Here is a 16517-nt window from a genome sequence, read left to right on the forward strand (position 1 = left end):
AAAAATTAGCCGGGCATGGTGGCGCATGCCTGTAGTCCTAGCAACTTGGGAGGCTGAGGCAGTAGGATCGCTTAAGCCCAGGAGTTTGAGGTTGCTGTGAGCCACACTGACGCCACGGCACTCTAGCCAGGGCAAAAAGAGCGAGACTGTCTCCAAAAATAAAAAAAACTGCAAGGAACACCCTGGGAATAGTGAAATGGCAACAATTGGTCTGATTATATGTAAAGAGACAAATACATGCACTGTTACCTCATTTGATGATATGACAACAGGACCCTCCAGCTCAGGCCAGAGAAAGGAAACAATAAATAAGGTAATGTATTGTGAAGCTGATGCCCTTTACAAAAAGCACTATTGTGATATTTATAAAGGGTTCTTTTATTTTTTTAATTACATTGGGAGGAGAGAAGGAAATGTCCCTAGTTCCTTTTCTTTTTTGAAAGACATTTATATAATACAATGCACCTCTGAGGTGTGGAGAACAAGGATATAGTAAACCCCGGCATTCTACCTTTGACTGAGCCTGTTATGATTCTTGGGATTGTTACAATCAGATTTTTAAAAGAGCCTCCAGGTTGGAACATACAACATTTGAGCAATTGAATAGGAATCAGATTATCAGTAAGAAAAACAGTATAAGTTTGATTCAGAGAACTAGGACCACGGAAAGAGCTCTGCTTGTGAAGTCAGAAGAAGAGGGATAGACTCTGGGCTTTGGGCACATCTAGGACCACAAACAACTCACCTAATTTCTCTCAGCTTCAACAGACCCACAGTTCAGTGAGAAGAACACTTGGAAGTCAGCTTCACTTTTCAGGATATCCCGAAATTGGGTTTATTGGACTTAAAGTAACTTCATGTATATTTTGCCCCTTAAAGATCATTTTACCCCCTTTAAGCCCTTACAGCATGCCAGGTACTAGGCTTATACATATATTGTCTAAGAACCCTGAGAAGTAGGTGATATTCTAAATCCTTCAGATTATTAATGAAGAGACTTAGACTCAAAGTAGTAAGTTATTGGTCCTGGGTCATATGGCAAGGAAATTGGTAGACCCTAGATTTGGATCCAGATAATGTGAGTGAACATGAAATGGGTAAATAGGAGAGTCCCCACAGACCCCTGTAAAGGAAGACAACAGCAGGCTTGACAATGTCTCATGGAATATGTCTTGATATCCATATGTCCAGGTCAGCATCTCTCAAACTGCACTCACTTGTAAGCCTCTTTCATGATGTTCACCAGATCCTCCAGCTCACTGGGCACCCCAGTGGATCTGACAGCCAACTTATGTGTCTCGAGATGGCACTTACCCAGTCTTAAGCACTAATATCTCTAAAATCACAGTTTGGACATACCACTTATATTTTTAAAGAAAAAAGCTAAATACAATTATTTTAAAACACCATAAAGAATTCTGTCCTCCTTCTACCTGAAAGCGTCTTGAATATATGCTTTGGGACACTTCAAACTTGCTAACACTGAACCTTCAATACATTTGTCAAATTACATTCAAGCCATTTTTTTCTTCACACTGAAAGACTTCAGGCCCAAATAAATAGTTATGCTGTCTATTCCAAATTACACTCCCTCCCCTTACACACTTCATGAAAGAGAAAGTGCTAAATAGAAAGGAGTCAAGTACTAAGATTATAGAGGGACAAGTCCAGCAAGAATTTTACCTAGAGAGCAGGAAGCCATTTTGCAATTACCTTGCAATCCAGGAGTCAGGTAATTGCTTGACTTATTGGAGGAAGTAACATTCTAGTGACAAAGCCAATTAAAGGTGAGCATTGCCCAAGAGCCTGAGTGGAGATGAAGGCTAAGTGCATCCTAAGGAAGTGGCATTCAAGAATAGACCAGTAAGGGCAGAGAGAGTGAAAGACAAAGAACTGATTCAGCTGCACCTGAAGGAAGGAAGTCAAGGTGGCTGTCCTAAGAGACCAATCCTCTGCCTTGGGGTTTCTGCTAAATCCTTAAGGAGGAGTAACTCTAGTTTACATCAGATCATCCTGTGGAGCAGTTTGGAATATATTTTTTTTTACATGAGCCAAATAGAAATATATTAATGAGCCTTTATCCCAGAAGGTGGATGACAAAGACTTATTTTGTCTTTATAAAATCTGGGGTTGAAGAAACCCTCTAGGCATTGTAGATAGATAAGTGAAATGGATCAAATGTGACCTTATTATAAACTTGGTTGCAGTGCCCAGAATGACAAATCTGTTAAGAAGTTCCCTGATATTAAAGAGTAAGAATCATTTCTCCCTAAACTTGCCACACACTGCCCTAATATAGACAAAGGGTAGAGAGTATCAAATTTATGAGAACATTTTCAATGAAAGAAAATGGAAAATAAAAAAAAATTATTAGGATTTTATTTGTGTGAATGGAGAAAAACTCAATCAGAGAGTACTGGTTATAAAGTTAGGCTTGGGAGTCCATCCTGGTTCATTTCTGGCTCACCCACAGATTTGCTGACCAATTGATCCTTGGCTAGTTATTCAACTTCTCAAAAACCTCAATTTACTGGAAAAATTGGTACAATAACATTAAACCCCATAAAATTACAGTGAATTTTAAATAAGATGACAAGTTTTTAGTAGAGTGCCCCAAAATAGTAATCACTCACTAAAAGCCAGGGTTTTTTTTTTCCTACTGTTACATCACAACATCTGGTCCACATTCTTTATCGGGGTTCTAAAGAAGCCCAGTGTGCAAATCACAAGGGTTTTATTATTGGGTGGTATTGCATTGTATATGGATATACATCGTTTGTTTACCATTCATCTGCTAATGGACATTTGGATTATTTTGAGTTTTAGGTATGATGAGTAAGTTGCAATGAACATCTGTGGACAAGTAATAAATAAATAAATAAAAATAAAAAAATTATTTGCTTCTATTTTTTAAATTTCTGGTAATTTTTAAAAAATTATTTGGATTCCAGTAATTTTAACAGTTTGAATGTTTGATGATGTTGACAATTTTCTTTTTTAAAATGGCATTTTTTAATTTTTAAATTAATGTGAGAAGTCATTTTTAAGTGGTGTTCAGGAGGTAAAATCTATAAGGACTGGTGCAGATTAAATTGAGAAAAAGAGGGAGAAGTTAACAAGACTCTTAGGTTTTGGCAAATGAATGTGTGTATATAAGCTTTGAGAGGATGTCTGGGCTAGTATAAGAATTGGAAAGTCATGTTGTAGCCAGTTGCTGTCTGAAATCTGAAAGTTTGGAGTAAAAGACATCATTTATTTTCTTCACGTGTTGTCATCTTGAAATATGCCAAAAGGAACCCAAGTGAATCAAAGTTGTAATACAACTAACACTTTCTAAAAGTAATAACAATAATAATAAACAAATACTGTATTTCTCCTATACCTATCAAGTGTCTTGCTCTACCCATTTTTCCTTAGCCACACCCCTGCTCAAAAAGAGTCCATTTCACCTTCAGTTCTGAGCAACGTTTGATATATTTCACCCATTTTAGAATGAGCCAATTCATTTTCGAATACGATAAAATGGAGAATTTAATGAGAAGAGTTGATGCTTCAACAATGTGGGGTTAAGGGCACAGATATACCTCCATCCTGTGCAGCTGAAAAATCCAAATATAACTTTTGATTCTCCAAAAACTTAATTATAAACCGTCTACTGTTGACCAGAAGCCTTACCTATAACAGTCAATTAATACATATTTTGTGTATTATATCTATTATATGCTATATTCTTACAATTAAGTAAGCTAGAGAAAAGAAAATACTATGAAAATTGTAAGAGAGAGAAAATATATTTACTATTCATTAAGTGCAAGTGGATCAAAAAGATCTTCACATTGCATAGGCTGAGGAGGAAGAGAAAGAAGAGGGGTTGGTTCTGCTGTCTCAGGGATGGCAGGGGCAGAAGAAAATCACATATTTACTCAGTGCAGACCCACGCTGTTCAACAGTCAGTGGCAGTTGATGATGCAGCGGAGGGTGTGGTGTTCAGTGACCAGCTCTGCTGTTTCCATGACTTCCCACCACCCCCCACACTTTTACTTATTCAAAATCTCATCTCTCGCCATCCCTGCTGTTATGACTATCTCCTTACTGGTCTCTCATAATCTTGCCTTACTCCTTTGTAACCCGCTTTTCACTCTCCTGTTATTAATAGATTTGTTTCTTTTTCCTAAAAATAAAGCTCTCAAGGCTTGGTTCTTACCTTAATAATCAGGGAAAATCACAACTTTCTCCAGAGTCTTCCCCTATAAAACAGGAAAAATTTGATTGCCTTGCAGTCTTTGTGACGAAAAAGAGTAAAGGAGATAAGATACGAAAGGAAACACAAATTCAACATGTATGATGGCACATTGTGCTAGTTAGGGTGACACTGGCAGTATAAGAAATCATTTATAACATCTTAATAGCATATCAAAATATGATTTATTTTTTCCTCATGCAATACTCCAGTGAGTTGGCTTTGCGGTGACCTGGGGTTCCAGGCTTCTTTCTGCTCGCCCCTATCCACACCACTAAGGTCTCATAATTCTTCACTTCCTGCTACAAATAAGAAATGGGAATGGAAGAATCACCCATGGGAGGTTTATAAAGGCCAGGCTGGGAAATCATGCATATCATATTCCCATCCAGTTGGTTAGAGTTCAGTCACATAGTCACACCTAACTGCGGGCTGGAAAATATTTTCCAGCTATTTATACAGCTGGAATGGGACAGAAAGGCACTTGGATGAACACGCAGTAATCTCTGCCATGTCATGGTATTTCTATAACTCTGCTAGGTAAAGGGGGTACAAATCTGATAAATCTTTACCTTACAGGAAGCTGGAGTCATTTGCATGAATCAAACATCCAAATGACATATTAAAATCTAAGACTAAACAAAATAAATGCTAAATTTGGGGTTCAAAATACTTAAGACTTGTAGTGCATTATAATTTAATAAGAGCTTACTAACTACCACAACCTTTGCTATGCATGTACTTATTTATTTATTCTTATGTCATCCTTACATTTACAGAAGACAAATATTCAGGCTCAATTAAATTGGGTTAGCCACTGAAGTTCAAGGGACTGTATATGATGGTGGACCTGCCCTTAAGCCCAAGATGAAAGGGGGGGTGTTTTGCCCAGGGTTTGAGGGGAGAATGTATGACACAAGAAGCATTTAAAGTGGGTCCTAAAGGAGAAGTACAATGCACTTTTCACATAGATGGCAATGTAAAGATTTTAAAAAGTAAATGAGAACTTATTACTTCCCTGCTTGAAAACCACTAATAGCTCCCATGATGCCTAGAATAAAATCCAAACTTCTTGTCTTGACTTCCAAAGCCTCATGGAATCTCATGGAATCTGGTTTGTGACATCTCCGTGACCTCATCTTGTACCACCTCCCTGTTTGCTGTCTCCTTTCCAGACCCTGACCTATTATTGTCTATTTCTCAGTTGTTCCAAGATTATCCCTTCCACAGGACCTTTGAAATAGCTATTTTCTCTGCATGGAAGACTCTTTCTCTTGACCTTCAGGTATCTCAAAGAGGTTATTTTTGACATCTCATTGTTATCTATTATCTCATCCTAGTGTAATTTTCTTCCCAACATTTATCATCGACTGATATTTTTTCTGTCTCTCTGCCTCCTCTTTCCTTCTTCCTTTTACCCTATTCTATTAGAGTGCAAGCCCCTTGAAAACAAGAACCTTATCTATCTTGTTCATTGCTGCAGCCACCTAAGTCTGGGCTCATAAATTACTCGTCGGGTAAGTGGGTCCTACTTTGACAGGCTGGAGAAGTGGCAAGAATAAAGACATTAGAGACTGAGTATAGATTCAAGAGCAAAGGGAAATTATCTTTCAGTGTAAGGGTTTACATGCTTTCATACTTAGCATTTTTCTCTTAAATCTGGATACATCATATTCTCTCATTTTACAAGACCCAGGGTGTCTGCTGGTGGAATATTGTGTGCAGTTCTGGTACTTTTTCTTTCAGAAATACTTGATGATGCTTGGGATGTTCCCCAAAAGGGCAAGGGCCAGCCAAGGCAGCTGTACAATTCCAGACTAAAAATATAAGGGTTGTTTTGCCTTGAAATATTAGATTTACAAGATGTGGGAACAAAACCTGAAGACATTTTGAAGAGTAAACACAGTTTTATTCAGCAAAACTCAGAATCCTATTTTCAGGCACATTCAGGGCAAATAAACTATTGTTGCCTTCATTGTCCTGACACTTTATGTTTACCAAATGTTTTTTATATCATTTTTTTTTATAAATTTTTTTATTTTAGCATATTATGGGGGTACAAAAGTTTAGGTTATGTGTATTGCCCTTGCCCCTCCTCCCCCCTGAATCAGAGCTTCAAGCATGTCCGTCCCCTAGACGGTGCACATCACACTCATCATGTATGTATACACCCATCCCCTCCCCCCTCACATCTGCCTGACACCCGATTTATGTTATTCCTGAATGTGCTCTTAGGTGATGATCAGTGAAACCAATTTGATGGTGAGTACATGTGGTGTGTTTTTCCATTCTTGGGATATTTCACTTAGTAGAATGGGTTCCAGTTCTATCCAGGAAAATACAAGAGGTGCTATATCACCATTATTTCTTATAGCTGAGTAGTACTCCATGGTATACATTATCTGTAGGGTGACTATCATTATCCCTATTCTTTAAATTGAGAATATCAAGACTTTGAAAGATAGTTTGCCTGAATTCCTTGAGGGGAAAAAGACTGTGTCTAATCTATACTTTTAGCGTCATTAGTAAAGTGCTTTTTTAAAGAAAAATAAAGATCAATAAATGTCTGTAAAATTTAATTGGATAAAACCGGGGTGAATCAGGAACAAGCATCCTAAAAACACCTTTGTCCCTGATGTCCATTTCTTTATCACCAAAGGTGGAGAGGGATAATTCACTTGTATTGCCCCAAAGTCCAGAAGGCCTTCATATCTGAACAATAATGAGCAGAATGAACTCAGAAATATAAATTGCAACCAGAAGATGTTAAAATCTCTGAACTGAGCCTGGAGAAAATTCGTCTCAGAATCAAAGGTGACTGTGAGCTTCTGTTTCCATTTCTTGAAGAAATGATGAAATAGCATAAAATCTTTTTTCTCAATCTTTTTTTCTCAAAGCCGTCCTGTAAAATCTAAGCAGGGAAGAGGGACATGACCAACTGTCAGTTTGTATTCTGGTCAAGACTGAAAGAGCACACTCCAGCTTTTCTTTCTCACTAATGGCAACTAAAAACCCTGGAGAAAATGCCTACAGCAGCTATCTGAGGAGTACAAAAATTAAGTGGTAGTAGGCAGAATGAGAAAGGAAACCAGAACTCAAAATAACACCCAACTGGTTATGTATAACTGGTGATAACTTTTTCCCCCCTCTTGTATCTCTTAGCCTGGACTTAAAGACAGTCTAAACTTCATAAATGAACAAGTTTGGGCAGAAAGAGTGTTAGTTTGCTAGTGCTGTCAGGACAAATTACCGCAGGAGAGATGCCTTAATCCACAGAAATGTATTATCTTATAATTTTGGAGACTAGAAGTCCAGAATCAAGGTATCAGCAGAGTAGGATCCTTCTGAGGGTCTTGGGGGAAGGAGCTGGTTTTGATTCTCTCTCCTTGGCACAGAGATAGCTGTCTTTTCCCCACGTCTGTTCACATCATCTTCCCTTTATATGTATCTGTGTCCACACGTCCCTTTTTGTCAGGACACCAGTCATATGGGATTAAGGGACCACCTTACTCCAGTATGACCTCAACTTCACTGGTTATATCTGCAATGATCGTATTTCCAAATAAGATCACATTCTGAAGTACCAGGGGTTAGGACTTCAACATGAATCTTGAGGTCACATGATACAACCCATGCCAAAATCCAAGGAAACCCTCTCTTTTTGGTCTAAGGAGCAAGAAAGAGGTCAGAGAGAATGGTAAAACTCCCCTGTTTTGGTTTTGTCTTGTTTTTCCTTCTTTCCCACCCAAGTCCCCAGTCTGTCCCATGATAGTAGTGGTGGAAATGGCAGCAGTGGCTGGGCAGGCACCTAAAATCCAAGGGAGGAAAAATATAGTGACCAGAAGAACTGTGGTTCCAGGAGAGTGGGAGAGACACTGGCTGCTTTTTTTTTTTTTTTTTTTTTATCATTTTCTATCCCCTCATTATTTGGTCCCTGATGCAGACTCAGTTGCAGAAAGTTCATGGGAGAGCAGGGCACCTAAAGCCCCAATTTCCCAGACAGAAAACCGAGGCAGGGGTGAGATGAAATGGGATGGAGGCTGGGAGCCAGAATGTGTCAAGGAAATCACAACGAGGAAAGAAAGTGGTTCCACAAAGTTATGTATAAATTCTTGGGTTCACTTCCAAACTGTGCATTCATGGAACTTAGCCCTAAATTGCATAGGAAAAGCCTTTTAGAAATGAACAATGATGTGGTAAATCTTCACCCAGGTCTTAAACTGTCCACTAGGTGATGAACAATAGACAGATCTAAATAGCATTATACAGGCCTTGAAAATTGAACCTATATGGGAACCACAGCCCCCCCAAAAGTCAGGTAGGATCTTTCAGCATGATACTGGGTTGATTGTCTGCTAAAACAAACTAACAAAAAATATTCTATATCGGATTTTTAAAGACTCGATCCTTATAGCATAATATTCAAAATGCCCAAGATATGATGCAAAATTACTAAATATGAGGAACGAAGAAACATCAATATCTTACATGAACAAAAGATAATCAACCAGTATTGACTCCAAGATGACATAGATGTTGGAATTATTAGACAAAGATTTTAAAACAGTTATTTTAATCATGCTCTGCAAAGTAAGTGTAAACATTCTTGAAATGAAAGAAAGAATATCTCATTAAATAAATAGAAGATATAACAGGAACCAAATGACAAATTTAGAACTGAAAAATATATTAACCAAAATATATGAATATATGCAGTCACTGGTTAGGCCCAACAGCAGAATGGAGATAACAGAGGGAAAAGTTAATGAACTTGATGGTAGATCAATAGAAATTATCCAGTTTGAACAACAGAGAGAAATAAAATTGAAAAAACAAATAAATAGAGGCTTAGGACTGGTGAGACAATGCCGAAAAGTCTAATGGTAATGTCCTCAGAGTTCCAAAGGAAAGGAGAAAGAGTGGTGAAGAAAAATATTTTGAAAATATAATGGCTAATATCTTACCAAATTTGGTCAAAGACTTAAATAATAATCATAACATTTAATTATTATTATTATTATTACTGAGATTTATTGAACTCTTACTCTGTGTCAGGACCTGTTCTAAGTTTTTTAACATATCTTCTAATCTTCAAGGAGTCACACATATAAGTCCTTGCCAAGGTCACAGAGATATTAGGTGCTAAATATAGAGAACAAACCCAGGAATTCTGTCTCTGGAGAATAAGCTATTAACTACAACATTACAGACTCTCTGGTATGTCTAAAATCAATCTCTTTTCCGTACCTGGATTATTAATAGTAGTTACTTTGTTGCAATATGATTTTTTAAGTATGTGTGGTTCTTGGTAAAGTTCTAACATGCAGAGGCTTAAAAATATTTGCAAGAGATAAAAGAATAAGCAACGACAATATAGGGTGAAAGTTACATGTGAACCTGATTATCTAATAGACTATAAATTATTTAATGGAAGAGGCTCCACTGATACACTTATATTTCATGGCATCTAGTACGATTCTGGAACATATGGTGGTTTAATCTTAAAAATTTGTAGTTTGATGAAAGAGGCATAAAACTATACAACTTATATGAAAAACAGTGTAACATAAGATCTGCTTCTAGCATTAACTAGTTTCTTGATCTTGGAGAAGTCACTTAACCTACGGAAGCCTCAGCACCTGTTCTTAAATCCAGGGGAGTTCAAATGCCTAGGTAGGGAATATTGTGATGATGAATGAGGTCGTTTTTGTGAGAATGCTTGGGAGAACATTACGCAAATGACATTCGATTGGATTCAGTGCAGAGCAGCTAGGAATAAGTGAACCACATGTGATAAAGAGTGTGGCAGCCTAGAAGAGGGAGAGATTAATTCCAGCTGCAGTCATTGGAAAGGGATTCTGGACCAAGGAGACTGAAGCAAGCTGGGGAGGAGTTAACAGAGCTGAGGTCAAGGCCAGAGTTAGAGAGCTGCATCTTTGCATGGTACACCCCCACCTCTGGAACTTATGTCTGACCTTCTCTTCTCCCTGGAGCTTGGCAGGGGTATGGTCTTAGGGAATATGCTCAAAATCACCACGACTATTTGGAATATTTTATAATCCTAAGGGAGAGAGAGCAGCACAGGGATAAAAAGCAGGAGGAAGAGGAAGGAGGTTTTAAGATGAGCAGGCTTTTGCACAAAACATCTCTTTATCTTTTATTTTTGTAAATTTGGGGGAGTGGGCTGTCTTTTTCAAACTGAGCCAAAAAATTACTGAGTTTCTAGTCCAACTACTGGGGAAACCAACAGTTGTGTTGGCTATTCTGTGCTTTAATGCAAATTTAGCATCAGTATTTTTCAAATTTCAGGGTGAATAAGAATACCTAGAAGAACTTATTTTAAAACATAAAAATAAAAGAACAAATTCTCAGGCTGCATCTCCAGCACTGCTGATGCAGTCTATCCGGCTAAAGTTGAACCAGGGCTCCTCATTTTAACACATAACCAGGTGCCCCAGGTGTAGACAGCTCATTCTTCTCACCATGGGAAAAACCAATCTATGCCAAAGCTGAGAGCACAATTATTGGTAATGGATGCAGTTCCAAAATGATGCCTAGATTCCCTCACTCCATGAACACCAGCTTGGGGATGTGGACAGAGAAGGAGATTTGAAATACATAGTGGATTTTCCAGATTACTTTATTTTATTCTCTATATTCCCTCCTGCTCAAAAGCAAGAAACAAAGAAAAGGAAAAAAAAAACCCACAGAATGCCATTAGTCAATTTTTACTTTAATCTCACTTTTTTTTTTTGCAAGATCTGGCCACTGTACCACCCAGTCCAGGAAACAATGTAACCAAATGCAACAATGTTCTTTACAAAATGATTTGAAGACAGTTTTATTTTAAGCTCAAGACAAATGCAGTATGCAACACTCTCTTCTTTGATCCCATAAAAAGAGAGGAAGAAACAATCAGGAGCTAAACAAATAAAACGAAAATTACCTCCTTTTCATATTTTGGTGATGAAAAATGTTTCAAAGCACTCCAAACACTCACAGAAATGATAATTACCTTCTTCTTTCCTGGGGTAAACACAGGGACATTTGGATTGTAATAGCCTCATCAGAGTTGTATAAACTGCAATATAAGCGACAAATGTTTCTTAAACATCTGGGCTTGTCTACTCTTTCAAAAAGTCCGTAAACATCAGATAGAGCTGACATTAGGATGTTTTGATGTCAAGCCTCAGGGTGGTGACTGTGGTTCCATTATGAAATTATATCTCATCTGAATTTCTGGAAGTCACCTGTGAAAATCACTCCCAAAGCCACTCATGGCCAGAAATCAAAGGTATGTTGAACTGAATCATGTATCTACAGGAAAAACTGATTTTTTGACCCTATAACCATAATCCTGTGCTTAGACTCAGAGAGTGAATAAGGGGAACACCAAAACTTAACAACACTTATTCTGGACCAAGGAGTATGTTGGGAACATGATTTGATTTAATCTACCCTATAAACCTGTGGTGCTTCCATGATCTCTATTTTACAAATGAGGGAGAACTGAGACTCAGAGAGGTTAAGTAACTTGCTTAATGTCAAACAGACATGAAGTGATAAAATAATAACCTAGAATTACCTGATTCATACTTAAATTGCAAAATCCAATCCATCCTCACCCTGCTGAGAAGTCTTTTATAACCTCACCTCTGTTGATCTGAGTAGATGTTCTTTCTTTCCCATTGCAACTTACACGTAACTAACAGGGCCCACAGTTTGGAAGACATTGTTAACTGGGATTTATTTAACAGTTGATACCAGTAGACTGTGAGTTGGGGAGCAGAAACCACATCTGATAATATGACAGCATCAGACATCACTAAATATATGTTCTGACTCCTAGATTTACTACCTATCTTACCAGGTATGAGTTTTCATTTTCTGTTTTTGTTTTCATTTAAAATTTTTGAGCCACATTTGTCTCTTCTGTAAAATGGGAGTATTAATCCTACCTCCAAAGTCACTGTGTGGTTTAAATGAGAACAAGTGTAGTAGATCCAGAGCCTGCCTGCTCTACCAGTAACAGTTCTCTATCCATGTGCCTTATCGCCACAGTGCCAGGCACATAGTAGGTATTCAGTAGGTGTTGGTGATGGATCGATCCACTGACAATGTGGGCATTGAAGGAATCAGTAAACAACACTCCTCTTTCCTACCCAGGTTCCAAACCAAATGCTAAGACTAAGGAATAGACTCATGTCAAAAAGTTATCTTGAATATTAACAAGAAGCTGATATTAGATAATGCAGCTCTTATCTTTGAGCAAGTGAGCTTCCTAAGACTCAACCCCAAGATTAGGTAAATTTGGGGACAGAAGTAGAAAACTGCAAGCCTCCCCAGGTTGAAGTTATAGCATGATCCCTACCAGAAAGCAGGAGGAAGAGGCTGGCCCATTGTGCCCAGTTCCTCCCCAAAACTCACCAATCAGGAGATGCTCTTCAGTGGCTGCACAAGGGGCAGCAGTCATTTAGAAATGCTCAGGAAAATGCTTCCTCATGGGCACCCAGAGCTAGTGCCGGGGAGCTGCTCCCTAACCCCAGCCCGACAACCTGAATGACTGCCTGAAGCCCACTCTCTTCCATGGCCCCATGCCAGCATGCTTCACCAATCCTCTCACCCGGGGGAATTTAACAATCTAACTAGGAAACTGAAACCACCCTTGGTCTCACTCTGACCTTGTGATTGAGTCACTGGGCCTCACCTTCTGTTCTCTTAACCAGTCTTCACCCTCTGTCTGCCTCTGAGTGAGTGGGTCCCTGTGTTATTTCCCGTGCCTGAGACCCTTGTTGCCCCTCTTTATTAGAGATCCAATTTCCCCAAGAGGGGTCATGCCCCCTGATGTGAAGCCTTCCTGATACTAATGTACCTCCAAGGACAAGCTGCTACAGCTCTAAGGCACAGTTTCTAAATAAAGGAATCAAGGCCCACAGGGAAGGGGTTTGCTGGGACAGAGAGCCAGGCAGTGCTAGAACTCAGGCTCCCTAATGTTCAGCTCAATGTTCTTTTGAGTCATTAAGTGAAAAGTAAATAGGAGGGAGAGAAAAATCTTATTTCCACCACTGGTGCAGCCTGATAATGGAATTCCATAAAATCTTGAGTGGTGACAGAGGATACGAATACTGAACAAACAGGCCAGCCCTCTTAATAGAGAAGGGTCCCTGGGACCAAGGTCAATGAGAACACTGAAGGACACCACAGTTTAATAGACAGAATATGACATTTATGTATTCATTTACTCATCCATTCATTTATTCACATGTTTAATAAATATTTATTGAATGTCATATATGTTAGGAATTTTTGTAGGCACTACTAATGTAAGAAACAGCAGGACACACAAAAATCCTTACCCTCATGGAGTCTATATCCTTTTAGGGGAACACAGGAAATATGCAAAAAAAATGTGTGTGTGTGTGTGTGTGTGTATACATGTGTGTGTGTATACGTGTATACATACATATATACACATACATATATATATATATAATGTACTATAGTAAGTGCCAATGTAATAATAAGCAGGGGATTCTAGATAGGGAATGCTGGGAGCAGGGTTGGTTATTTCAAATAGACTAGTCAAAAAAAAACTCACCCACAGGCTGAGACCTGAAGGAGTTGATGGAGCAAACCCCACAGATTCCAGAGAGAAGTTCCAGGAAAAGGCAACAGCAAGTGCAAAGGCTTTGTGGCTGCAATGTGCTTGGTGTATTTAAGGAACAGGAAGAAAGCTAGTGCACCTGGAAGAGCAGTAGTAGACTATGTCCACACGGCTTCAGATTATGTATTAATATGTTCCTGTCATCAGTTACGTATGTTCATTAGCACGTATGTCAGAGCCACTTACACTATAGAAGGCTTCCTTCCATGAGGCTCTGTCCACATTTTGCCTCTATAAAGAAAGGAAAGGAAGGAAATACTACTGTCTATCGGTTCAAAGAAGTTAAGGCAGAAAGAGAGTCCATAACTTGGTCGGGTATGATCAGTGAAGTCCGGGATCTCAGGGGTCATCATGTGGCTGGAACTGGTTTGAGAACCCACGTGATCCCGGGGAGGGAGTGGACAGGATGAGGTGTGAGGGCGGCAGGTTCACACCAGGCAGGGGAGCAGTGTAAGCAAAGACATGAGTAGTGCTTCCTAAAAAGTCCTGAACAGGAATTAAGAGACGTAGATCATTTCAGGCTCTACCACTTTGTAGCCATGTGACCTTGAGTAGGTTACTTTCCCTCTCCAGACCTCATCTTCCTCTTCTTTAAAATAAGCAGTGATACACACAGATCTTCTAGTTCCACTCAAATCCTAGAATTTTGTAATTTTGCCATCCAGGTGGGACAGAGGAGGAGATAGGGGAGATCAAAAATTAAGGGGAGCAACTCCAAGTATTTTGTATTTTCTCAGAAGTAGATAAGTAGAATTCAAGCTTTGAAAATAAATTAAAATCTATTTCTCCTCAGATCCAACCACTGCCTTGGGGACCTCAGAACATTAAAAAAACAAAGTGTATTCCCATTGGATTTATTTTTAATTTTTGAATGCAGATATCTGAAAAGGGAGGCTTAAGGCAAGTACTGATAAAATTAAAAACTGCAGCAACGAACTGTAAATTGAAGCTCTTCTCTCTTATCAGGATGTAGAAGAACAAGAAATGTTGATATACATTTGGCTGGTGTGAGATAGGTGAGTATTAGGTATACTGGCTGATGGGTACATGCATATACATGGGGAAGTGTGTGTGTATGTGTATAATTTTACTTGTCTCTAACTTAAGGTCCTCATATTTGTGTTGATCTCATTAGCATTCAGCTCAGTGCTTAAAGAGAATAATTTTCCCCATAGACACTTCTGTTATTGTGCATACTATAGCCTAGTGAATGGACATTATCACTTAGATGCTAGTCAGATTCCATCCATGCATAAATATCTCTTACAGCTAGACTTACATATCTCACCAGACAAGGTGAATTGCAGCCCACATGCCTGTCTGTCATAAGAATACACACATACATGTATATACGTTCTACTGTTCTTATACTTTTCCTTGGGAGACTTGAGTTCATCTACTAAAATAGCCCAGCTGCTGTACAAGGCCTATGAGTAATTATAAAGTTAAAACCCCTGCTTGTAGAAAATACTGCTAGTGTAGAAGGCAGTGAACTAGTATGTCATGAGAACATACTGACTATTAGGAACTTGGTCCTATGTTGCATTTAAACTTCTACAAAAATTATGATCTTCATGAACAGAATAGGGGCATTCCATAGTCATTAAGCAGTTATGCAAAACCTGCATCTGCAGAGACTACATAAAATAAAGTAGTACAATAGGCTGGCATGCAGTAGGGTCTTATTAAATGCTAGTTCCCCTAAACAAAAGTAGCCATTCTATTTCCCTCTCCAGCTTCAACCTAATTTGTCCCTCTAAGTATTAGGAAACTGCATCTGCGTCCAGGGAAATGCCAGTAGCATCAATGTCACATTAGAAGGCTTAGGACAATGGTATGTGACACATGAAGGCAATCAGACTCTGCCAAATTAATGACAGGGAAGCCTCTTCTTAATACTAAGGGCGCTCAATCTGGCAGTCCCTCAGAGCTGGTTTCAAGGGCACCGTGAAGACAGGACAGAGGCCGTCAGACAAATGGCTTTGGACAGAGAGGGCAGTCCTCCCCTGGTACAGAGGAGAAAGCATGGCTTGTGGGGTCAGAAGCACTGGGTTGATGGAGGAATGCAGAACAATGGGAGGAAGGAATGTGAAAAGCTCAAAATCCCCTCCTGAAGATTGGCATTTGTGGGGACCCGTTGACTATTTTTAATAGGAAAGTGACAGCTACAAACCCTGTTGAACAGAATCCCTGGTGGTCTTGGAGACCATGGAAGTCTAGATGGGGTGAGAGCATCTAGAGGCAGATAGGCAACATGATGTCGAGAGGTGACAGTTGGCTGTGTTTGGTAGAGGGAGTGGGGATGAGAAGGCAGGGTTGGAGAGGCGAGAGAGGACAAAGCGTGAATCAGCAGGGCCTGAAAACTGATCAGTGGTCTGTTTAGAGATAAGAAGGCTCCTGGGCTGGGAGAATGAGAGAGCCCATAAGAGGAAGATCAAAGGCAGAAGACATCTGTACCAGGCACCGTGCAGGGAAAATACTGAGTTTAATAACAGGAGAACAAGAGGTACCTGCACTCTCTCTGGGTTCCCCTGGAGTCACTTGAGGCTTGTGTCCACACCATGTCACAACATCCAGTCGATCTCTCTAAAATCCAGCCCAACTGTTGGCTAC

This window comes from Lemur catta, chromosome 9 (genome assembly GCF_020740605.2).
Source record: "Lemur catta isolate mLemCat1 chromosome 9, mLemCat1.pri, whole genome shotgun sequence".
NCBI lineage: Eukaryota > Metazoa > Chordata > Mammalia > Primates > Lemuridae > Lemur > Lemur catta.